This window comes from Anser brachyrhynchus (assembly GCF_964034855.1).
Source record: "Anser brachyrhynchus genome assembly, contig: SCAFFOLD_39, whole genome shotgun sequence".
In the NCBI taxonomy this organism is placed as follows: domain Eukaryota; kingdom Metazoa; phylum Chordata; class Aves; order Anseriformes; family Anatidae; genus Anser; species Anser brachyrhynchus.
This window is the reverse complement of record NW_027663823.1, coordinates 574,332-599,582: the sequence shown is the minus strand read 5'-3', so window position 1 is coordinate 599,582 and position 25,251 is coordinate 574,332.

Below are 25,251 nucleotides of genomic sequence, written 5' to 3'. Positions count from 1 at the left end.
CACTGCATCCCCAGTGGTGCCAGTGCACTCACTGGATTCACTGCACTGCATCCCCAGTGGTGCTAGTGCACTCTCTGGACTCACTGCACTGCATCCCCAGTGGTACCAGTGCACTCTCTGGACTCACTGAAGTGCATTCTCAGTGGTGCCAGTGCAGTCTGTGGACTCACTGCAGTGCATCCCCAGTGGTGCCAGTGCGCTCTCTGGACTCACTGCAGTGCATCCCCTTGGTGCCAGTGCACTCTCTGGACTCACTGCACTGCATCCCCAGTGGTGCCAGTGCACTCTCTGGACTCACTGCACTGCATCCCCAGTGGTGCCAGCGCACTCTCTGGACTCACTGCACTGCATCCCCAGTGGTGCCAGTGCACTCTCTGGACTCACTGCAGTGCATCCCCAGTGGTGCCAGTGCACTCTCTGGACTCACTGCACTGCATCCCCAGTGGTTCCAGTGCACTCTGTGGACTCACTGCAGTGCATCCCCAGTGGTGCCAGTGCACTCTCTGGACTCACTGCACTGCATCCCCAGTGGTGCCAATGCACTCTCTGGACTCACTGTACTGCATCATCAGTGGTGCCAGTGCACTCTCTGGACTCACTGAAGTGCATCCCCAGTGGTGCCAGTGCACTCTCTGGAGTCACTGCACTGCATCCCCAGTGGTGCTAGTGCCTTCTGTGGACTCACTGCAGTGCATCCCCAGTGGTGCCAGTGCACTCTCTGGACTCACTGAAGGGCATTCTCAGTGGTGCCAGTGCACTCTCTGGACTCACTGCAGTGCATCCCCAGTGGTGCCAGTACACTCACTGGACTCACTGCACTGCATCCCCAGTGGTGCCAGTGCACTCTCTGGACTCACCGCACCGCATCCCCAGTGGTGCCAGTGCACTCTCTGGAGTAACTGCAGTGCATCACCAGTGGTGCCAGTGCACTCTCTGGACTCACTGCACTGCATTCCCAGTGGTGCTAGTTCACTCTCTGGACTCACTGCAGTGCATCCCCAGTGGTGCCAGTGCACTCTCTGGACTCACTGAAGTGCATTCTCAGTGGTGCCAGTGCACTCTGTGGACTCACTGCAGTGCATCCCCAGTGGTGCCAGTGCGCTCTCTGGACTCACTGCAGTGCATCCCCAGTGGTGCCAGTGCACTCTCTGGACTCACTGCAGTGCATCCCCACTGGTGCCAGTGCACTCACTGGATTCACTGCACTACATTCCCAGTGGTGCTAGTTCACTCTCTGGACTCACTGCAGTGCATCCCCAGTGGTGCTAGTGCACTCTTTGGACTCACTGAAGTGCATTCTCAGTGGTGCCAGTGCACTCACTGGACTCACTGCACTGCATCCCCAGTGGTGCCAGTGCGCTCTCTGGACTCACTGAAGTGCATTCTCAGTGGTGCCAGTGCACTCTCTGGACTCACTGCAGTGCATCCCCAGTGGTGCCAGTACACTCTCTGGACTCACTGCACTGCATTCCCAGTGGTGCTAGTGCACTCTGTGGACTCAATGCAGTGCATCCCCAGTGGTGCCAGTGCACTCTCTGGACTCACTGAAGGGCATTCTCAGTGGTGCCAGTGCACTCTCTGGACTCACTGCAGTGCATCACCAGTGGTGCCAGTGCACTCTCTGGACTCACCGCACCGCATCCCCAGTGGTGCCAGTGCACTCTCTGGACTCACTGCACTGCATCCCCAGTGGTGCCAGTGCACTCTCTGGACTCACTGCACTGCATCCCCAGTGGTGCCAGTGCACTCTCTGGACTCACTGCACTGCATCCCCAGTGGTGCCAGAGTACTCTCTGGACTCACTGCACTGCATCCCCAGTGCTGCCTGTGCACTCTCTGGACTCACTGCACTGCATCCCCAGTGGTGCCACTGCACTCTCTGGACTCACTGCACTGCATCCCCAGTGGTGCCAGTGCACTCCCTGCACTCACTGCACTGCATCCCCAGTGGTGCCAGTGCACTCACTGGACTCACTGCAGTGCATTCCCTCTGGTGCCAGTGCACTCTCTGGACTCACTGCAGTGCATCCCCAGTGGTGCCAGTGCACTCTCTTGACTTACTGCAGTGCATCCCCAGTGGTGCCAGTGCACTCTCTGGACTCACTGCACTGCATCCCCAGTGCTGCCAGTGCACTCTCTGGACTCACTGAAGTGCATCCCCCGTGGTGCCAGTGCGATCTCTGGACTCACTGCACTGCATTCCCAGTGGTGCCAGTGCACACTCTGGACTCACTGCACTGCATACCCAGTGGTGCCAGAGCACTCTCTGGACTCACTGCACTGCATCCCCAGTGGAGCCAGTGCACTCTCTGGACTCACTGCACTGCATCCCCAGTGGTGCCAGTGCACTCTGTGGACTCACTGCAGTGCATCCCCAGTGGAGCCCGTGCACTCTCTGGACTCACTGAAGTGCATCCCCAGTGGTGCCAGTGCACTCTCTGGACTCACTGCACTGCATCCCCAGTGGTGCCAGTGCACTCTGTGGACTCACTGCAGTGCATCCCCAGTGGTGCCAGTGCACTCTCTGGACTCACAGAAGTGCATTCTCAGTGGTGCCAGTGCACTCTCTGGACTCACTGCAGCGCATCCCCAGTGGTGCCAGTACACTCTCTGGACTGACTGCACTGCATCCCCAGTGGTGCTAGTGCAGTCTCTGCACTCACTGCACTGCATCGCCAGTGGTGCCAGAGCACTCTCTGGACTCACTGCAGTGCATCCCCAGTGGTGCCAGTGCACTCTCTGGACTCACTGTACTGCATCCCCAGTGGTGCCAGAGCACTCTGTGGACTCACTGCTGTGCATCCCCATTGGTGCCAGTGCACTCTCTGGACTCACTGCAGTGCATCCCCAGTGGTGCCAGTACACTCACTGGACTTACTGCACTGCATCCCCAGTGGTGCCAGTGCAGTCTCTGCACTCACTGAAGTGCATCCCCAGTGGTGCCAGTGAACTCTCTGGACTCACTGCAGTGCGTCCCCAGTGGTGCCAGTGCACTCTCTGGACTCACTGCACTGCATCCCCAGTGGTGCCAGTGCACTCTCTGGACTCACTGCACTGCATCCCCAGTGGTGCCAGTGCACTCTCTGGACTCACTGCACTGCATCTCCAATGGTGCCAGTGCACTCTCTGGACTCACTGCACTGCATCCCCAGTGGAGCCAGTGCACTCTCTGGACTCACTGAAGTGCATCCCCAGTGGTGCCAGTGCACTCTCTGGACTCACTGCACTGCATCCCCAGTGGTGCCAGTGCACTCACTGGACTCACTGCACTGCATCCCCAGTTGTACCAGTGCACTCTGTGGACTCACTGCACTGCATCCCCAGTGGTGCCAGTGCACTCTCTCGAGTCACTGCACTACATCCCCAGTGGTGCCAGTGCACTCACTGGACTCACTGTACTGCATTCCCAGTGGTGCTAGTGCACTCTCTGGACTCACTGCAGTGCATCCCCAGTGGTGCCAGTGCACTCTTTGGACTCACTGAAGTGCATTCTCAGTGGTGCCAGTGCACTCTCTGGACTCACTGCACTGCATCCCCAGTGGTGCCAGTGCACTCTTTGGACTCACTGAAGTGCATTCTCAGTGGTGCCATGCACTCTCTGGACTCACTGCAGTGCATCCCCAGTGGTGCCAGTACACTCACTGGACTCACTGCACTGCATCCCCAGTGGTGCCAGTGCACTCTCTGGACTCACTGCACTGCATCCCCAGTGGTGCCAGTGCACTCTCTGGACTCACTGCACTGCATCCCCAGTGGTGCCAGTGCAATCTCTGGACTCACTGCACTGCATCCCCAGTGGTGCCAGTGCAATCTCTGGACTCACTGCACTGCATCCCCAGTGGTGCCAGTGCACACTCTGGACTCACTGCACTGCATCCCCAGTGGTGCCAGTTCACTCTCTGGACTCACTGCACTGCAACCCCAGTGTTGCCAGTGCACTCTCTGGACTCACTGCACTGCATCCCCAGTATTGCCAGTGCACTCTCTGGACTCACTGCACTGCATCCCCAGTGGTGCCAGTGCACTCTCTGGACTCACTTCAGTGCATCCCCAGTGGTGCCAGAGCACTCTCTGGACTCACTGCACTGCATCCCCAGTGGTGCCAGTGCACTCTCTGGACTCACTGCACTGCAGCCCCAGTGGTGCCAGTGCACTCTCTGGACTCACTGCACTGCATCCCCAGTATTGCCAGTGCACTCTCTGGACTCACTGCACTGCATCCCCAGTGCTGCCAGTGCACTCTCTGGACTCACTGCAGTGCATCCCCAGTGGTGCCAGTGCACTCTCTGGACTCACTGCAGTGCATCACCAGTGGTGCCAGTGCACTCTCTGGACTCACTGCAGTGCATCCCCAGTGGTGCCAGTGCACTCTCTGGACTCACTGCAGTGCATCCCCAGTGGTGCCAGTGCACTCTCTGGACTCACTGCACTGCATCCCCAGTGGTGCCAGAGCACTCTCTGGACTCACTGCACTGCATCCTCTGTGCTGCCAGTGCACTCTCTGGACTCACTGCACTGCATCCCCAGTGGTGCCAGTGCACTCTCTGGACTCACTGTACTGCATCCCCAGTGGAGCGCGTGCACTCTCTGGACTCACTGAAGTGCATCCCCAGTGGTGCCAGTGCACTCTCTGGACTCACTGCACTGCATCCCCAGTGGTGCTAGTGCACTCTGTGGACTCACTGCAGTGCATCCCCAGTGGTGCCAGTGCACTCTCTGGACTCACTGAAGGGCATCCTCAGTGGTGGCAGTGCACTCTCTGGACTCACTGCAGTGCATCCCCCGTGGTGCCAGTACACTCACAGGACTGACTGCACTGCAACCCCAGTGGTGCCAGTGCACTCTCTGGACTCACTGCACTGCATCCCCAGTGGTGCCAGTGCACTCTCTGGACTCACTGCACTGCATCCCCAGTGGTGCCAGAGCACTCTCTGGACTCACTGCAGTGCATCCCCAGTGGTGCCAGTGCACTCTCTGGACTCACTGCAGTGCATCCCCAGTGGTGCCAGTGCACTCTCTGCACTCACTGCAGTGCATCCCCAGTGGTGCCAGTGCACTCTCTGGACTCCCGGTACCGCATCCCCAGTGGTGCCAGTGCACTCTCTGGGCTCACTGCAGTGCATCCCCAGTGGTGCCAGTGCACTCTCTTGACTCACTGCACTGCATCCCCAGTGGTGCCAGTGCACTCACTGGATTCACTGCACTGCATCCCCAGTGGTGCTAGTGCACTCTCTGGACTCACTGCACTGCATCCCCAGTGGTACCAGTGCACTCTCTGGACTCACTGAAGTGCATTCTCAGTGGTGCCAGTGCAGTCTGTGGACTCACTGCAGTGCATCCCCAGTGGTGCCAGTGCGCTCTCTGGACTCACTGCAGTGCATCCCCTTGGTGCCAGTGCACTCTCTGGACTCACTGCACTGCATCCCCAGTGGTGCCAGTGCACTCTCTGGACTCACTGCACTGCATCCCCAGTGGTGCCAGCGCACTCTCTGGACTCACTGCACTGCATCCCCAGTGGTGCCAGTGCACTCTCTGGACTCACTGCAGTGCATCCCCAGTGGTGCCAGTGCACTCTCTGGACTCACTGCACTGCATCCCCAGTGGTTCCAGTGCACTCTGTGGACTCACTGCAGTGCATCCCCAGTGGTGCCAGTGCACTCTCTGGACTCACTGCACTGCATCCCCAGTGGTGCCAATGCACTCTCTGGACTCACTGTACTGCATCATCAGTGGTGCCAGTGCACTCTCTGGACTCACTGAAGTGCATCCCCAGTGGTGCCAGTGCACTCTCTGGAGTCACTGCACTGCATCCCCAGTGGTGCTAGTGCCTTCTGTGGACTCACTGCAGTGCATCCCCAGTGGTGCCAGTGCACTCTCTGGACTCACTGAAGGGCATTCTCAGTGGTGCCAGTGCACTCTCTGGACTCACTGCAGTGCATCCCCAGTGGTGCCAGTACACTCACTGGACTGACTGCACTGCATCCCCAGTGGTGCCAGTGCACTCTCTGGACTCACCGCACCGCATCCCCAGTGGTGCCAGTGCACTCTCTGGAGTAACTGCAGTGCATCACCAGTGGTGCCAGTGCAATCTCTGGACTCACTGCACTGCATTCCCAGTGGTGCTAGTTCACTCTCTGGACTCACTGCAGTGCATCCCCAGTGGTGCCAGTGCACTCTCTGGACTCACTGAAGTGCATTCTCAGTGGTGCCAGTGCACTCTGTGGACTCACTGCAGTGCATCCCCAGTGGTGCCAGTGCGCTCTCTGGACTCACTGCAGTGCATCCCCAGTGGTGCCAGTGCACTCTCTGGACTCACTGCAGTGCATCCCCAGTGGTGCCAGTGCACTCTCTGGACTCCCGGTACCGCATCCCCAGTGGTGCCAGTGCACTCTCTGGGCTCACTGCAGTGCATCCCCAGTGGTGCCAGTGCACTCTCTTGACTCACTGCACTGCATCCCCAGTGGTGCCAGTGCACTCACTGGATTCACTGCACTGCATCCCCAGTGGTGCTAGTGCACTCTCTGGACTCACTGCACTGCATCCCCAGTGGTACCAGTGCACTCTCTGGACTCACTGAAGTGCATTCTCAGTGGTGCCAGTGCAGTCTGTGGACTCACTGCAGTGCATCCCCAGTGGTGCCAGTGCGCTCTCTGGACTCACTGCAGTGCATCCCCTTGGTGCCAGTGCACTCTCTGGACTCACTGCACTGCATCCCCAGTGGTGCCAGTGCACTCTCTGGACTCACTGCACTGCATCCCCAGTGGTGCCAGCGCACTCTCTGGACTCACTGCACTGCATCCCCAGTGGTGGCAGTGCACTCTCTGGACTCACTGCAGTGCATCCCCAGTGGTGCCAGTGCACTCTCTGGACTCACTGCACTGCATCCCCAGTGGTTCCAGTGCACTCTGTGGACTCACTGCAGTGCATCCCCAGTGGTGCCAGTGCACTCTCTGGACTCACTGCACTGCATCCCCAGTGGTGCCAATGCACTCTCTGGACTCACTGTACTGCATCATCAGTGGTGCCAGTGCACTCTCTGGACTCACTGAAGTGCATCCCCAGTGGTGCCAGTGCACTCTCTGGAGTCACTGCACTGCATCCCCAGTGGTGCTAGTGCCTTCTGTGGACTCACTGCAGTGCATCCCCAGTGGTGCCAGTGCACTCTCTGGACTCACTGAAGGGCATTCTCAGTGGTGCCAGTGCACTCTCTGGACTCACTGCAGTGCATCCCCAGTGGTGCCAGTACACTCACTGGACTTACTGCACTGCATACCCAGTGGTGCCAGTGCACTCTCTGGACTCACCGCACCGCATCCCCAGTGGTGCCAGTGCACTCTCTGGAGTAACTGCAGTGCATCACCAGTGGTGCCAGTGCACTCTCTGGACTCACTGCACTGCATTCCCAGTGGTGCTAGTTCACTCTCTGGACTCACTGCAGTGCATCCCCAGTGGTGCCAGTGCACTCTCTGGACTCACTGAAGTGCATTCTCAGTGGTGCCAGTGCACTCTGTGGACTCACTGCAGTGCATCCCCAGTGGTGCCAGTGCGCTCTCTGGACTCACTGCAGTGCATCCCCAGTGGTGCCAGTGCACTCTCTGGACTCACTGCAGTGCATCCCCACTGGTGCCAGTGCACTCACTGGATTCACTGCACTACATTCCCAGTGGTGCTAGTTCACTCTCTGGACTCACTGCAGTGCATCCCCAGTGGTGCTAGTGCACTCTTTGGACTCACTGAAGTGCATTCTCAGTGGTGCCAGTGCACTCACTGGACTCACTGCACTGCATCCCCAGTGGTGCCAGTGCGCTCTCTGGACTCACTGAAGTGCATTCTCAGTGGTGCCAGTGCACTCTCTGGACTCACTGCAGTGCATCCCCAGTGGTGCCAGTACACTCTCTGGACTCACTGCACTGCATCCCCAGTGGTGCTAGTGCACTCTGTGGACTCAATGCAGTGCATCCCCAGTGGTGCCAGTGCACTCTCTGGACTCACTGAAGGGCATTCTCAGTGGTGCCAGTGCACTCTCTGGACTCACTGCAGTGCATCACCAGTGGTGCCAGTGCACTCTCTGGACTCACTGCACCGCATCACCAGTGGTGCCAGTGCACTCTCTGGACTCACCGCACCGCATCCCCAGTGGTGCCAGTGCACTCTCTGGAGTAACTGAAGTGCATCACCAGTGGTGCCAGTGCACTCTCTGGACTCACTGCACTGCATCCCCAGTGGTGCCAGTGCACTCTCTGGACTCACTGCACTGCATCCCCAGTGGTGCCAGAGTACTCTCTGGACTCACTGCACTGCATCCCCAGTGCTGCCTGTGCACTCTCTGGACTCACTGCACTGCATCCCCAGTGGTGCCACTGCACTCTCTGGACTCACTGCACTGCATCCCCAGTGGTGCCAGTGCACTCCCTGCACTCACTGCACTGCATCCCCAGTGGTGCCAGTGCACTCACTGGACTCACTGCAGTGCATTCCCTCTGGTGCCAGTGCACTCTCTGGACTCACTGCAGTGCATCCCCAGTGGTGCCAGTGCACTCTCTTGACTCACTGCAGTGCATCCCCAGTGGTGCCAGTGCACTCTCTGGACTCACTGCAGTGCATCCCCAGTGGTGCCAGTGCACTCTCTGGACTCACTGAAGTGCATCCCCCGTGGTGCCAGTGCGATCTCTGGACTCACTGCACTGCATTCCCAGTGGTGCCAGTGCACACTCTGGACTCACTGCACTGCATACCCAGTGGTGCCAGAGCACTCTCTGGACTCACTGCACTGCATCCCCAGTGGAGCCAGTGCACTCTCTGGACTCACTGCACTGCATCCCCAGTGGTGCCAGTGCACTCTGTGGACTCACTGCAGTGCATCCCCAGTGGAGCCCGTGCACTCTCTGGACTCACTGAAGTGCATCCCCAGTGGTGCCAGTGCACTCTCTGGACTCACTGCACTGCATCCCCAGTGGTGCCAGTGCACTCTGTGGACTCACTGCAGTGCATCCCCAGTGGTGCCAGTGCACTCTCTGGACTCACAGAAGTGCATTCTCAGTGGTGCCAGTGCACTCTCTGGACTCACTGCAGCGCATCCCCAGTGGTGCCAGTACACTCTCTGGACTGACTGCACTGCATCCCCAGTGGTGCTAGTGCAGTCTCTGCACTCACTGCACTGCATCGCCAGTGGTGCCAGAGCACTCTCTGGACTCACTGCAGTGCATCCCCAGTGGTGCCAGTGCACTCTCTGGACTCACTGTACTGCATCCCCAGTGGTGCCAGTGCACTCTGTGGACTCACTGCTGTGCATCCCCATTGGTGCCAGTGCACTCTCTGGACTCACTGCACTGCATCCCCAGTGGTGCCAGTGCACTCTCTGGACTCACTGCACTGCATCCCCAGTGGTGCAAGTGCACTCTCTGGACTCACTGCAGTGCATCCCAAGTGGTGCCAATGCACTCTCTGGACTCACTGCAGTGCATCCCCAGTGGTGCCAGTACACTCACTGGACTTACTGCACTGCATCCCCAGTGGTGCCAGTGCAGTCTCTGCACTCACTGAAGTGCATCCCCAGTGGTGCCAGTGAACTCTCTGGACTCACTGCAGTGCGTCCCCAGTGGTGCCAGTGCACTCTCTGGACTCACTGCACTGCATCCCCAGTGGTGCCAGTGCACTCTCTGGACTCACTGCACTGCATCCCCAGTGGTGCCAGTGCACTCTCTGGACTCACTGCACTGCATCTCCAATGGTGCCAGTGCACTCTCTGGACTCACTGCACTGCATCCCCAGTGGAGCCAGTGCACTCTCTGGACTCACTGAAGTGCATCCCCAGTGGTGCCAGTGCACTCTCTGGACTCACTGCACTGCATCCCCAGTGGTGCCAGTGCACTCTCTGGACTCACTGCACTGCATCCCCAGTGGTGCAAGTGCACTCTCTGGACTCACTGCAGTGCATCCCAAGTGGTGCCAATGCACTCTCTGGACTCACTGCAGTGCATCCCCAGTGGTGCCAGTACACTCACTGGACTCACTGCACTGCATCCCCAGTGCTGCCAGTGCAGTCTCTGCACTCACTGAAGTGCATCTCCAGTGGTGCCAGTGAACTCTCTGGACTCACTGCAGTGCATCCCCAGTGGTGCCAGTGCACTCTCTGGACTCACTGCACTGCATCCCCAGTGGTGCCAGTGCACTCTCTGGACTCACTGCACTGCATCCCCAGTGGTGCCAGTGCACTCTCTGGACTCACTGCAGTGCATCTCCAATGGTGCCAGTGCACTCTCTGGACTCACTGCACTGCATCCCCAGTGGTGCCAATGCACTCTCTGGACTCACTGCTGTGCATCCCCAGTGGTGCCAGTGCACTCTCTGGACTCACTGCACTGCATCTCCAATGGTGCCAATGCACTCTCTGGACTCACTGTACTGCATCCCCAGTGGTGCCAGTGCACTCTCTTGACTCACTGCACTGCATCCCCAGTGGTGCCAGTGCACTCACTGGATTCACTGCACTGCATCCCCAGTGGTGCTAGTGCACTCTCTGGACTCACTGCAGTGCATCCCCAGTGGTACCAGTGCACTCTCTGGACTCACTGAAGTGCATTCTCAGTGGTGCCAGTGCACTCTGTGGACTCACTGCAGTGCATCCCCAGTGGTGCCAGTGCGCTCTCTGGACTCACTGCAGTGCATCCCCAGTGGTGCCAGTGCACTCTCTGGACTCACTGCACTGCATCCCCAGTGCTGCCAGTGCACTCTCTGGACTCACTGCGCTGCATCCCCAGTGGTGCCAGTGCACTCTCTGGACTCACTGCACTGCATCCCCAGTGGTGCCAGTGCACTCTCTGGACTCACTACAGTGAATCCCCAGTGGTGCCAGTGCACTCTCTGGACTCACTGCACTGCATCCCAAGTGGTGCCAGTGCACTCTCTGGAGTCACTGCACTGCATCCCCAGTGGTGCCAGTGCACTCTCTCGAGTCACTGCACTACATCCCCAGTGGTGCCAGTGCACTCACTGGACTCACTGTACTGCATCATCAGTGGTGCCAGTGCACTCTCTGGACTCACTGCAGTGCATCCCCAGTGGTGCCAGTGCACTCTCTGGACTCACTGCACTGCATCCCCAGTGGTGCCAGTGCACTCTCTGGACTCACTGCAGTGCATCCCCAGTGGTGCCAGTGCACTCTCTGGACTCACTGCACTGCATCCCAAGTGGTGCCAGTGCACTCTCTGGAGTCACTGCACTGCATCCCCAGTGGTGCCAGTGCACTCACTGGACTCACTGTACTGCATCATCAGTGGTGCCAGTGCACTCTCTGGACTCACTGCAGTGCATCCCCAGTGGTGCCAGTGCACTCTCTGGACTCACTGCACTGCATCCCCAGTGGTGCCAGTGCACTCTCTGGACTCACTGCACTGCATCCCCAGTGGTGCAAGTGCACTCTCTGGACTCACTGCAGTGCATCCCAAGTGGTGCCAATGCACTCTCTGGACTCACTGCAGTGCATCCCCAGTGGTGCCAGTACACTCACTGGACTCACTGCACTGCATCCCCAGTGGTGCCAGTGCAGTCTCTGCACTCACTGAAGTGCATCCCCAGTGGTGCCAGTGAACTCTCTGGACTCACTGCAGTGCATCCCCAGTGGTGCCAGTGCACTCGCTGGACTCACTGCACTGCATCCCCAGTGGTGCCAGTGCACTCTCTGGACTCACTGCACTGCATCCCCAGTGGTGCCAGTGCACTCTCTGGACTCACTGCACTGCATCTCCAATGGTGCCAGTGCACTCTGTGGACTCACTGCACTGCATCCCCAGTGGAGCCAGTGCACTCTCTGGACTCACTGAAGTGCATCCCCATTGGTGCCAGTGCACTCTCTGGACTCACTGCACTGCATCCCCAGTGGTGCCAGTGCACTCTCTGGACTCACTGCACTGCATCCCCAGTGGTGCAAGTGCACTCTCTGGACTCACTGCAGTGCATCCCCAGTGGTGCCAATGCACTCTCTGGACTCACTGTACTGCATCATCAGTGGTGCCAGTACACTCACTGGACTCACTGCACTGCATCCCCAGTGGTGCCAGTGCAGTCTCTGCACTCACTGAAGTGCATCTCCAGTGGTGCCAGTGAACTCTCTGGACTCACTGCAGTGCATCCCCAGTGGTGCCAGTGCACTCTCTGGACTCACTGCAGTGCATCCCAAGTGGTGCCAATGCACTCTCTGGACTCACTGCAGTGCATCCCCAGTGGTGCCAGTACACTCACTGGACTTACTGCACTGCATCCCCAGTGGTGCCAGTGCACTCTCTGGACTCACTGCAGTGCATCCCAAGTGGTGCCAATGCACTCTCTGGACTCACTGAAGTGCATCCCCAGTGGTGCCAGTGCACTCTCTGGACTCACTGCACTGCATCCCCAGTGGTGCCAGTGCACTCTCTGGACTTACTGCACTGCATCCCCAGTGGTGCAAGTGCACTCTCTGGACTCACTGCAGTGCATCCCAAGTGGTGCCAATGCACTCTCTGGACTCACTGCAGTGCATCCCCAGTGGTGCCAGTACACTCACTGGACTCACTGCACTGCATCCCCAGTGCTGCCAGTGCAGTCTCTGCACTCACTGAAGTGCATCTCCAGTGGTGCCAGTGAACTCTCTGGACTCACTGCAGTGCATCCCCAGTGGTGCCAGTGCACTCTCTGGACTCACTGCACTGCATCCCCAGTGGTGCCAGTGCACTCTCTGGACTCACTGCACTGCATCCCCAGTGGTGCCAGTGCACTCTCTGGACTCACTGCAGTGCATCTCCAATGGTGCCAGTGCACTCTCTGGACTCACTGCACTGCATCCCCAGTGGTGCCAATGCACTCTCTGGACTCACTGCTGTGCATCCCCAGTGGTGCCAGTGCACTCTCTGGACTCACTGCACTGCATCTCCAATGGTGCCAATGCACTCTCTGGACTCACTGTACTGCATCCCCAGTGGTGCCAGTGCACTCTCTTGACTCACTGCACTGCATCCCCAGTGGTGCCAGTGCACTCACTGGATTCACTGCACTGCATCCCCAGTGGTGCTAGTGCACTCTCTGGACTCACTGCAGTGCATCCCCAGTGGTACCAGTGCACTCTCTGGACTCACTGAAGTGCATTCTCAGTGGTGCCAGTGCACTCTGTGGACTCACTGCAGTGCATCCCCAGTGGTGCCAGTGCGCTCTCTGGACTCACTGCAGTGCATCCCCAGTGGTGCCAGTGCACTCTCTGGACTCACTGCACTGCATCCCCAGTGGTGCCAGTGCACTCTCTGGACTCACTGCAGTGCATCCCCAGTGGTGCCAGTGCACTCTCTGGACTCACTGCACTGCATCCCAAGTGGTGCCAGTGCACTCTCTGGAGTCACTGCACTGCATCCCCAGTGGTGCCAGTGCACTCACTGGACTCACTGTACTGCATCATCAGTGGTGCCAGTGCACTCTCTGGACTCACTGCAGTGCATCCCCAGTGGTGCCAGTGCACTCTCTGGACTCACTGCACTGCATCCCCAGTGGTGCCAGTGCACTCTCTGGACTCACTGCACTGCATCCCCAGTGGTGCAAGTGCACTCTCTGGACTCACTGCAGTGCATCCCAAGTGGTGCCAATGCACTCTCTGGACTCACTGCAGTGCATCCCCAGTGGTGCCAGTACACTCACTGGACTCACTGCACTGCATCCCCAGTGGTGCCAGTGCAGTCTCTGCACTCACTGAAGTGCATCCCCAGTGGTGCCAGTGAACTCTCTGGACTCACTGCAGTGCATCCCCAGTGGTGCCAGTGCACTCTCTGGACTCACTGCACTGCATCCCCAGTGGTGCCAGTGCACTCTCTGGACTCACTGCACTGCATCCCCAGTGGTGCCAGTGCACTCTCTGGACTCACTGCACTGCATCTCCAATGGTGCCAGTGCACTCTCTGGACTCACTGCACTGCATCCCCAGTGGAGCCAGTGCACTCTCTGGACTCACTGAAGTGCATCCCCATTGGTGCCAGTGCACTCTCTGGACTCACTGCACTGCATCCCCAGTGGTGCCAGTGCACTCTCTGGACTCACTGCACTGCATCCCCAGTGGTGCAAGTGCACTCTCTGGACTCACTGCAGTGCATCCCCAGTGGTGCCAATGCACTCTCTGGACTCACTGTACTGCATCATCAGTGGTGCCAGTACACTCACTGGACTCACTGCACTGCATCCCCAGTGGTGCCAGTGCAGTCTCTGCACTCACTGAAGTGCATCTCCAGTGGTGCCAGTGAACTCTCTGGACTCACTGCAGTGCATCCCCAGTGGTGCCAGTGCACTCTCTGGACTCACTGCAGTGCATCCCAAGTGGTGCCAATGCACTCTCTGGACTCACTGCAGTGCATCCCCAGTGGTGCCAGTACACTCACTGGACTTACTGCACTGCATCCCCAGTGGTGCCAGTGCACTCTCTGGACTCACTGCAGTGCATCCCAAGTGGTGCCAATGCACTCTCTGGACTCACTGAAGTGCATCCCCAGTGGTGCCAGTGCACTCTCTGGACTCACTGCACTGCATCCCCAGTGGTGCCAGTGCACTCTCTGGACTTACTGCACTGCATCCCCAGTGGTGCAAGTGCACTCTCTGGACTCACTGCAGTGCATCCCAAGTGGTGCCAATGCACTCTCTGGACTCACTGCAGTGCATCCCCAGTGGTGCCAGTACACTCACTGGACTCACTGCACTGCATCCCCAGTGCTGCCAGTGCAGTCTCTGCACTCACTGAAGTGCATCTCCAGTGGTGCCAGTGAACTCTCTGGACTCACTGCAGTGCATCCCCAGTGGTGCCAGTGCACTCTCTGGACTCACTGCACTGCATCCCCAGTGGTGCCAGTGCACTCTCTGGACTCACTGCACTGCATCCCCAGTGGTGCCAGTGAACTCTCTGGACTCACTGCAGTGCATCTCCAATGGTGCCAGTGCACTCTCTGGACTCACTGCACTGCATCCCCAGTGGTGCCAATGCACTCTCTGGACTCACTGCTGTGCATCCCCAGTGGTGCCAGTGCACTCTCTGGACTCACTGCACTGCATCTCCAATGGTGCCAATGCACTCTCTGGACTCACTGTACTGCATCCCCAGTGGTGCCAGTGCACTCTCTTGACTCACTGCACTGCATCCCCAGTGGTGCCAGTGCACTCACTGGATTCACTGCACTGCATCCCCAGTGGTGCTAGTGCACTCTCTGGACTCACTGCAGTGCATCCCCAGTGGTACCAGTGCACTCTCTGGACTCACTGAAGTGCATTCTCAGTGGTGCCAGTGCACTCTGTGGACTCACTGCAGTGCATCACCAGTGGTGCCAGTGCGCTCTCTGGACTCACTGCAGTGCATCCCCAGTGGTGCCAGTGCACTCTCTGGACTCACTGCACTGCATCCCCAGTGCTGCCAGTGCACTCTCTGGACTCACTGCACTGCATCCCCAGTGGTGCCAGTGCACTCTCTGGACTCACTGCACTGCATCCCCAGTGGTGCCAGTGCACTCTCTGGACTCACTACAGTGAATCCCCAGTGGTGCCAGTGCACTCTCTGGACTCACTGCACTGCATCCCAAGTGGTGCCAGTGCACTCTCTGGAGTCACTGCACTGCATCCCCAGTGGTGCCAGTGCACTCTCTCGAGTCACTGCACTACATCCCCAGTGGTGCCAGTGCACTCACTGGACTCACTGTACTGCATCATCAGTGGTGCCAGTGCACTCTCTGGACTCACTGCAGTGCATCCCCAGTGGTGCCAGTGCACTCTCTGGACTCACTGCACTGCATCCCCAGTGGTGCCAATGCACTCTCTGGACTCACTGCAGTGCATCCCCAGTGGTGCCAGTGCACTCTCTGGACTCACTGCACTGCATCCCAAGTGGTGCCAGTGCACTCTCTGGAGTCACTGCACTGCATCCCCAGTGGTGCCAGTGCACTCTCTCGAGTCACTGCACTACATCCCCAGTGGTGCCAGTGCACTCACTGGACTCACTGTACTGCATCATCAGTGGTGCCAGTGCACTCTCTGGACTCACTGCAGTGCATCCCCAGTGGTGCCAGTGCACTCTCTGGACTCACTGCACTGCATCCCCAGTGGTGCCAGTGCACTCTCTGGACTCACTGCACTGCATCCCCAGTGGTGCAAGTGCACTCTCTGGACTCACTGCAGTGCATCCCAAGTGGTGCCAATGCACTCTCTGGACTCACTGCAGTGCATCCCCAGTGGTGCCAGTACACTCACTGGACTCACTGCACTGCATCCCCAGTGGTGCCAGTGCAGTCTCTGCACTCACTGAAGTGCATCCCCAGTGGTGCCAGTGAACTCTCTGGACTCACTGCAGTGCATCGCCAGTGCACTCTCTGGACTCACTGCAGGGCATCCCCAGAGAGAGCACTGGCAGCACTGGGGATGCAGTGCAGTGAGTCCAGAGAGTGCACTTTCACCACTGGGGATGCACTGCTGTGAGTCCAGAGAGTGCACTTGCACCAGTGGGGATGCACTGCAGTGAGTCCAGAGAGTGCACTTTCACCACTGGGGATGCACTGCAGTGAGTCCAGAGAGTGCTCTGGCACCACAGGGGATGCAGTGCAGTGACTCAAGAGAGTGCACTGGCAGCACTGGGGATGCAGTGCAGTGAGTCCAGAGAGTGCACTGGCACCACTGGAGATGCAGTGCAGTGAGTCCAGAGAGTGCAATGGCACCACTGGGGATGCACTGCAGTGAGTCCAGAGAGTGCACTGGCTCCACTGGGGATGCACTGCAGTGAGTCCAGAGAGTGCACTGGCACCACTGGGGATGCACTGCAGTGAGTCCAGAGAGTGTACTGGCACCACTGGGGATGCACTGAAGTGAGTCCAGAGAGTGCACTGGCACCACTGAGAATGCACTTCAGTGAGTCCAGAGAGTGCACTGGCACCAGTGGGGATGCACTGCAGTGAGTCCACAGAGTGCACTAGCACCACTGGGGATGCAGTGCAGTGAGTCCAGACAGTGCGCTGGAACCACTGGGGATGCAGTGCAGTGAGTCCAGAGAGTGCACTGGCACCACTGGGGTTGCAGTGCAGTGAGTCCAGAGAGTGCACTGGCACCAGTGGGGATGCACTGCAGTGAGTCCTGTGAGTGCACTGGCACCACTGGGGATGCAGTGCAGTGAGTCCAGAGAGTGCACTGGCACCACTGGGGAAGCAGTGCAGTGAGTCCAGAGAGTGCAGTGGCACCACTAGGGATGCAGTGCAGTGAGTCCAGTGAGTGCACTGGCACCACTGGGGATGCAGTGCAGTGAGTCCAGTGAGTGGTGCCAGTGCACTCTCTCGAGTCACTGCACAGCATCCCCAGTGCTGCCAGTGCACTCTCTGGACTCACTGCACTGCATCCCCAGTGGTGCCAGTGCACTCTCTGGACTCACTGCACTGCATCCCCAGTGGTGCCACTGCACTCTCTGGACTCACTGCAGTGCATCCCCAGTGGTGCCAGTGCACTCTCTGGACTCACTGCAGTGCATCTCCACTGCTGCCATTGCACTCTCTGGACTCACAGCAGTGCATCCCCAGTGGTGCCAGTGCACTCTCTGGACTCACTGCACTGCATCCCCAGTGGTGCCAATGCACTCTCTGGACTCACTGCACTGCATCCCCAGTGGTGCCAGTGCACTCTCTGGACTCACTGCACTGCATCCCAAGTGGTGCCAGTGCACTCTCTGGACTCACTGCACTGCATCCCCAGTGGTGCCAGTGCACTCTCTCGAATCACTGCACTACATCCCCAGTGGTGCCAGTGCGCTCACCGGACTCACTGTACTGCATCATAAGTGGTGCCAGTGCACTCTCTGGAGTGACTGCAGTGCATCCCCAGTGGTGCCAGTGCACTCTCTGGACTCACTGCACTGCATCCCCAGTGGTGCCAATGCACTCTCTGGACTCACTGCACTGCATCCCCAGTGGTGCCAGTGCACTCACTGGACTCACTGCACTGCATCCCAAGTTGTACCAGTGCACTCTCTGGACTCACTGCAGTGCATCCCCAGTGGTGCCAGTGCACTCTCTGGACTCACTGCACTGCATCCCCAGTGGTGCCAGTGCACTCACTGGACTCACTGTACTGCATTCCCAGTGGTGCTAGTGCACTCTCTGGACTCACTGCAGTGCATCCCCAGTGGTGCCAGTGCACTCTTTGGACTCACTGAAGTGCATTCTCAGTGGTGCCAGTGCACTCTCTGGACTCACTGCACTGCATCCCCAGTGGTGCCAGTGCACTCTCTGGACTCACTGAAGTGCATTCTCAGTGGTGCCAGTGCACTCTCTGGACTCACTGCAGTGCATCCCCAGTGGTGCCAGTACACTCACTGGACTCACTGCACTGCATCCCCAGTGGTGCCAGTGCACTCTCTGGACTCACTGCACTGCATCCCCAGTGGTGCCAGTGCACTCTCTGGACTCACTGCACTGCATCCCCAGTGCTGCCTGTGCACTCTCTGGACTCACTGCACTGCATCCCCAGTGGTGCCAGTGCACTCTCTGGACTCACTGCACTGCATCCCCAGTGGTGCCAGTGTACACTCTGGACTCACTGCACTGCATCCCCAGTGGTGCCAGTGCACTCGCTGGACTCACTGCACTGCAACCCCAGTGTTGCCAGTGCACTCTCTGGACTCACTGCACTGCATCCCCAGTGGTGCCAGTGCACTCTCTGGACTCACTGCACTGCATCCCCAGTGGTGCCAGTGCACTCTCTGGACTCACTTCAGTGCATCCCCAGTGGTGCCAGAGCACTCTCTGGACTCACTGCACTGCATCCCCAGTGGTGCCAGTGCACTCTCTGGACTCACTGCACTGCAGCCCCAGTGGTGCCAGTGCACTCTCTGGACTCACTGCACTGCATCCCCAGTATTGCCAGTGCACTCTCTGGACTCACTGCACTGCATCCCCAGTGGTGCCACTGCACTCTCTGGACTCACTGCACTGCATCCCCAGTGGTGCCAGTGCACTCTCTGCACTCAATGCACTGCATCCCCAGTGGTGCCAGTGCACTCACTGGACTCACTGCAGTGCATTCCCTCTGGTGCCAGTGCACTCTCTGGACTCACTGAAGTGCATCCCCAGTGGTGCCAGTGCACTCTCTGGACTCACTGCACTGCATCCCCAGTGGTGCTAGTGCACTCACTGGACTGACTGCACTGCATCCCCAGTGGTGCCAGTGCACTCTCTGGTCTCACTGCACTGCATCCCCAGTGGTGCCACTGCACTCTCTGGACTCACTGCAGTGCATCCCCAGTGGTGCCAGTGCACTCTCTGCACTCACTGCACTGCATCCCCAGTGGTGCCAGTGCACTCACTGGACTCACTGCAGTGCATTCCCTCTGGTGCCAGTGCACTCTCTGGACTCACTGAAGTGCATCCCCAGTGGTGCCAGTGCACTCTCTGGACTCACTGCACTGCATCCCCAGTGGTGCTAGTGCACTCACTGGACTGACTGCACTGCATCCCCAGTGCTGCCAGTGCACTCTCTGGACTCACTGCACTGCATCCCCAGTGGTGCCACTGCACTCTCTGGACTCACTGCACTGCATGTCCAGTGGTGCCAGTGCACTCTCTGCACTCACTGCACTGCATCCCCAGTGGTGCCAGTGCACTCACTGGACTCACTGCAGTGCATTCCCTCTGGTGCCAGTGCACTCTCTGGACTCACTGAAGGGCATTCTCAGTCGTGCCAGTGCACTCTCTGGACTCACTGCAGTGCATCCCCAGTGGTGCCAGTACACTCACTGGACTGACTGCACTGCATCCCCAGTGGTGCCAGTGCACTCTCTGGTCTCACCGCACCGCATCCCCAGTGGTGCAAGTGCACTCTCTGGAGTAACTGCAGTGCATCACCAGTGGTGCCAGTGCACTCTCTGGACTCACTGCACTGCATCCCCAGTGGTGCCAGAGCACTCTCTGGACTCACTGCAGTGCATCCCCAGTGGTGCCAGTGCACTCTCTGGACTCACTGCAGTGCATCCCCTGTGGTGCCAGTGCACTCTGTGGACTCACTGCACTGCATCCCCAGTGGTGCCAGTGCACTCTCTGGACTCCCGGCACCGCATCCCCAGTGGTGCCACTGCACTCTCTGGACTCACTGCAGTGCATCCCCAGTGGCGCCAGTGCACTCTCTTGACTCACTGCACTGCATCCCCAGTGGTGCCAGTGCACTCACTGGATTCACTGCACTGCATCCCCAGTGGTGCTAGTGCACTCTCTGGACTCACTGCACTGCATCCCCAGTGGTACCAGTGCACTCTCTGGACTCACTGAAGTGCATTCTCAGTGGTGCCAGTGCACTCTGTGGACTCACTGCAGTGCATCCCCAGTGGTGCCAGTGCGCTCTCTGGACTCACTGCAGTGCATCCCCTTGGTGCCAGTGCACTCTCTGGACTCACTGCACTGCATCCCCAGTGGTGCCAGTGCACTCTCTGGACTCACTGCACTGCATCCCCAGTGGTGCCAGCGCACTCTCTGGACTCACTGCACTGCATCCCCAGTGGTGCCAGTGCACTCTCTGGACTCACTGCAGTGCATCCCCAGTGGTGCCAGTGCACTCTCTGGACTCACTGCAGTGCATCCCCAGTGGTGCCAGTGCACTCTCTGGACTCACTGCACTGCATCCCCAGTGGTGCCAATGCACTCTCTGGACTCACTGCACTGCATCCCCAGTGGTGCCAGTGCACTCTCTGGACTCACTGAACTGCATCCCCAGTGGTGCCAGTGCACTCTCTGGACTCACTGCACTGCATCCCCAGTGGTGCTAGTGCCTTCTGTGGACTCACTGCAGTGCATCCCCAGTGGTGCCAGTGCACTCTCTGGACTCACTGAAGGGCATTCTCAGTGGTGCCAGTGCACTCTCTGGACTCACTGCAGTGCATCCCCAGTGGTGCCAGTACACTCACTGGACTGACTGCACTGCATCCCCAGTGGTGCCAGTGCACTCTCTGGACTCACCGCACCGCATCCCCAGTGGTGCCAGTGCACTCTCTGGAGTAACTGCAGTGCATCACCAGTGGTGCCAGTGCACTCTCTGGACTCACTGCACTGCATCCTCAGTGGTGCCAGTGCACTCTGTGGACTCACTGCAGTGCATCCCCAGTGGTGCCAGTGCACTCTCTGGACTCACTGCACTGCATCCCCAGTGGTGCCAATGCACTCTCTGGACTCACTGCACTGCATCCCCAGTTGTGCCAGTGCACTCTCTGGACTCACTGAAGTGCATCCCCAGTGGTGCCAGTGCACTCTCTGGAGTCACTGCACTGCATCCCCAGTGGTGCCAGTGCACTCTCTGGACTCACTGCACTGCATCCCCAGTGGTGCCAGTGCACTCTCTGGACTCCCGGCAACACATCCCCAGTGGTGCCAGTGCACTCTCTGGACTCACTGCACTGCATCCCCAGTGGTGCCAGAGCACTCTCTGGACTCACTGCAGTGCATCCCCAGTGGTGCCAGTGCACTCTCTGGACTCACTGCACTGCATCCCCAGTGGTGCCAGTGCACTCTCTGGACTCACTGCACTGCATCCCCAGTGGTGCCAGTGCACTCTCTGGACTCCCGGCACCGCATCCCCAGTGGTGCCAGTGCACTCTCTGGGCTCACTGCACTGCATCCCCAGTGGTGCCAGTGCACTCTCTTGACTCACTGCACTGCATCCCCATTGGTGCCAGTGTACTCACTGGACTCACTGCACTGCATTCCCCAGTGGTGCTAGTGCACTCTCTGGACTCACTGCAGTGCATCCCCAGTGGTGCCAGTGCACTCTCTGGACTCACTGAAGTGCATTCTCAGTGGTTCCAGTGCACTCTGTGGACTCACTGCAGTGCATCCCCAGTGGTGCCAGTGCGCTCTCTGGACTCACTGCAGTGCATCCCCAGTGGTGCCAGTGCACTCTCTCGAGTCACTGCACTGCATCCCCAGTGCTGCCAGTGCACTCTCTGGACTCACTGCACTGCATCCCCAGTGGTGCCAGTGCACTCTCTGGACTCACTGCACTGCATCCCCAGTGGTGCCACTGCACTCTCTGGACTCACTGCAGTGCATCCCAGTGGTGCCAGTGCACTCTCTGGACTCACTGCAGTGCATCTCCACGTCTGCCAGTGCACTCTCTGGACTCACAGCAGTGCATCCCCAGTGGTGCCAGTGCACTCTCTGGACTCACTGCACTGCATCCCCAGTGGTGCCAATGCACTCTCTGGACTCACTGCACTGCATCCCCAGTGGTGCCAGTGCACTCTCTGGACTCACTGCACTGCATCCCAAGTGGTGCCAGTGCACTCTCTGGACTCACTGCAGTGCATCCCCAGTGGTGCCAGTGCACTCTCTCGAATCACTGCACTACATCCCCAGTGGTGCCAGTGCGCTCACTGGACTCACTGTACTGCATCATCAGTGGTGTCAGTGCACTCTCTGGAGTGACTGCAGTGCATCCCCAGTGGTGCCAGTGCACTCTCTGGACTCACTGCACTGCATCCCCAGTGGTGCCAGTGCACTCACTGGACTCACTGCACTGCATCCCCAGTTGTACCAGTGCACTCTCTGGACTCACTGCACTGCATCCCCAGTGGTGCCAGTGCACTCTCTCGAGTCACTGCACTACATCCCCAGTGGTGCCAGTGCACTCACTGGACTCACTGTACTGCATTCCCAGTGGTGCTAGTGCACTCTCTGGACTCACTGCAGTGCATCCCCAGTGGTGCCAGTGCACTCTTTGGACTCACTGAAGTGCATTCTCAGTGGTGCCAGTGCACTCTCTGGACTCACTGCACTGCATCCCCAGTGGTGCCAGTGCACTCTTTGGACTCACTGAAGTGCATTCTCAGTGGTGCCATGCACTCTCTGGACTCACTGCAGTGCATCCCCAGTGGTGCCAGTACACTCACTGGACTCACTGCAGTGCATCCCCAGTGGTGCCAGTGCACTCTCTGGACTCACTGCACTGCATCCCCAGTGGTGCCAGTGCACTCTCTGGACTCACTGCACTGCATCCCCAGTGGTGCCAGTGCAATCTCTGGACTCACTGCACTGCATCCCCAGTGGTGCCAGTGCAATCTCTGGACTCACTGCACTGCATCCCCAGTGGTGCCAGTGCACACTCTGGACTCACTGCACTGCATCCCCAGTGGTGCCAGTTCACTCTCTGGACTCACTGCACTGCAACCCCAGTGTTGCCAGTGCACTCTCTGGACTCACTGCACTGCATCCCCAGTATTGCCAGTGCACTCTCTGGACTCACTGCACTGCATCCCCAGTGGTGCCAGTGCACTCTCTGGACTCACTTCAGTGCATCCCCAGTGGTGCCAGAGCACTCTCTGGACTCACTGCACTGCATCCCCAGTGGTGCCAGTGCACTCTCTGGACTCACTGCACTGCAGCCCCAGTGGTGCCAGTGCACTCTCTGGACTCACTGCACTGCATCCCCAGTATTGCCAGTGCACTCTCTGGACTCTCTGCACTGCATCCCCAGTGCTGCCAGTGCACTCTCTGGACTCACTGCAGTGCATCCCCAGTGGTGCCAGTGCACTCTCTGGACTCACTGCAGTGCATCACCAGTGGTGCCAGTGCACTCTCTGGACTCACTGCAGTGCATCCCCAGTGGTGCCAGTGCACTCTCTGGACTCACTGCAGTGCATCCCCAGTGGTGCCAGTGCACTCTCTGGACTCACTGCACTGCATCCCCAGTGGTGCCAGAGCACTCTCTGGACTCACTGCACTGCATCCTCTGTGCTGCCAGTGCACTCTCTGGACTCACTGCACTGCATCCCCAGTGGTGCCAGTGCACTCTCTGGACTCACTGTACTGCATCCCCAGTGGAGCGCGTGCACTCTCTGGACTCACTGAAGTGCATCCCCAGTGGTGCCAGTGCACTCTCTGGACTCACTGCACTGCATCCCCAGTATTGCCAGTGCACTCTCTGGACTCACTGCACTGCATCCCCAGTGGTGCCAGTGCACTCTCTGGACTCACTTCAGTGCATCCCCAGTGGTGGCAGTGCACTCTCTGGACTCACTGCAGTGCATCCCCCGTGGTGCCAGTACACTCACAGGACTGACTGCACTGCATCCCCAGTGGTGCCAGTGCACTCTCTGGACTCACTGCACTGCATCCCCAGTGGTGCCAGTGCACTCTCTGGACTCACTGCACTGCATCCCCAGTGGTGCCAGAGCACTCTCTGGACTCACTGCAGTGCATCCCCAGTGGTGCCAGTGCACTCTCTGGACTCACTGCAGTGCATCCCCAGTGGTGCCAGTGCACTCTCTGGACTCACTGCAGTGCATCCCCAGTGGTGCCAGTGCACTCTCTGGACTCCCGGTACCGCATCCCCAGTGGTGCCAGTGCACTCTCTGGGCTCACTGCAGTGCATCCCCAGTGGTGCCAGTGCACTCTCTTGACTCACTGCACTGCATCCCCAGTGGTGCCAGTGCACTCACTGGATTCACTGCACTGCATCCCCAGTGGTGCTAGTGCACTCTCTGGACTCACTGCACTGCATCCCCAGTGGTACCAGTGCACTCTCTGGACTCACTGAAGTGCATTCTCAGTGGTGCCAGTGCAGTCTGTGGACTCACTGCAGTGCATCCCCAGTGGTGCCAGTGCGTTCTCTGGACTCACTGCAGTGCATCCCCTTGGTGCCAGTGCACTCTCTGGACTCACTGCACTGCATCCCCAGTGGTGCCAGTGCACTCTCTGGACTCACTGCACTGCATCCCCAGTGGTGCCAGCGCACTCTCTGGACTCACTGCACTGCATCCCCAGTGGTGCCAGTGCACTCTCTGGACTCACTGCAGTGCATCCCCAGTGGTGCCAGTGCACTCTCTGGACTCACTGCACTGCATCCCCAGTGGTTCCAGTGCACTCTGTGGACTCACTGCAGTGCATCCCCAGTGGTGCCAGTGCACTCTCTGGACTCACTGCACTGCATCCCCAGTGGTGCCAATGCACTCTCTGGACTCACTGTACTGCATCATCAGTGGTGCCAGTGCACTCTCTGGACTCACTGAAGTGCATCCCCAGTGGTGCCAGTGCACTCTCTGGAGTCACTGCACTGCATCCCCAGTGGTGCTAGTGCCTTCTGTGGACTCACTGCAGTGCATCCCCAGTGGTGCCAGTGCACTCTCTGGACTCACTGAAGGGCATTCTCAGTGGTGCCAGTGCACTCTCTGGACTCACTGCAGTGCATCCCCAGTGGTGCCAGTACACTCACTGGACTGACTGCACTGCATCCCCAGTGGTGCCA